Source organism: Chlamydotis macqueenii, chromosome 4, assembly GCF_036417535.1.
Source record: "Chlamydotis macqueenii isolate bChlMac1 chromosome 4, bChlMac1.mat, whole genome shotgun sequence".
NCBI lineage: Eukaryota > Metazoa > Chordata > Aves > Otidiformes > Otididae > Chlamydotis > Chlamydotis macqueenii.
Window position 1 is genome coordinate 49,090,785 of NC_141559.1, and position 1,391 is coordinate 49,092,175.

Here is a 1,391-nt window from a genome sequence, read left to right on the forward strand (position 1 = left end):
TCATCCACTTCCCAGACCTGATATTCATAAGAAAAGACCTCTACCTCAACAGACATAAGAACAGCAGAGGGCAAGAGAGACAGGGGATCATATTTACACTCTCAATGACTCGTGCTAACAAATACGTCAGTGAGAAGAGATTTGCTGTCCTGAAGAGAATGTTTCTTCCTGGAACGGCCAATCTTTTAGCACCTACAGTAAGATGAATCCTATTTCCATTATTGATACCGTATTACCAAACCAAAGCAGACCCCATTACTCTATGCATTCCTCAGTATAACATTGTCCTAGGGGCACATGTTTTTAAGACAAACTCCTAGGTATGCATCTACAACTTGCTGCATTGGCTTTCATGTAACTATTCCACACAACAAAGTCACCCAACAGTGAATCATAAGCTCTTGCTTCCTTATGGGGGTCAGCCAGAAAAAATAGATGAGAAACAGAAACTACTGAGGGAACGATGTAATCATTTGAGATTCAGACGTTTCCCTAAGAACCAGACACTGAATGAAGGTAGGGTTTCACTACAGCCTTTACTCCTCTTTTACATCTGGTGTGAGTCAAGCAACCTAAGCCCGCCTGCCCATGTGCTTCCTGGAGTCCCTTCCCCACCCGCCCTCCTTCAGAGGGTCTGACCTTGCAGGGGTGAAATGAGGGCACAATGCAGCAAGGCACGTTGCCTCCTCTTCGGGAAAGCCAGATTCTGGAGCATGCCAGGGTATTTAAAGACCTCAATGCCTGCAAGTTCACACACTGTGTCAAACGTGAAGAAACTCACTTTGTACTTGACTCTGAGCAGTCTAACCCATTTCTGGTTACCAATGCTTACGTTCATTGCGCCGCCTTCCAAGCTGGCTTCACCTCCCCTGTGACCTTTGCTGTACGGCAGTGACATCCACACCAGGGTGCCAGCCCAGGGTCCATGTCCCCTTCACCTTTCCCTGGTGTGAATCCATGAGCACAAAGTCAAGGCTCAGAGCACTCTGGCTTCGACAAGTTGACTGGTCGCTGCACCCAGACCTCTCTGGGCAAGCTGTCAGCCCCCGGCCTGCACGAAACAGTTAACATCGCCTGAGGTACTCCTGCCAGCTTCCTTAGTCCCCTCCTGTGCCTCCTGGGAGCTATTAATACAGCAGGCACATGCTCTGACATAGCGTTCCCCGGCAGCGACCAGATAACTTTAATTTGCCCTTTAAACGTCCCGAGCTCACCGGCCCCCACTGCCCCTCCACAGGAGAACATGGCGGCGCTGCCCCGCGCCCCCCGGCGGGGGCGGGCCTGGGGGGGTCCCAACCAATGTCCGTGCCCCGGGGGGACACCTCCTCCTATCGCGAGAGGCCGCGGGGTATAAGAGGGGCAGGCGCGGGGTAGCGGGCCATTTGGCCGGG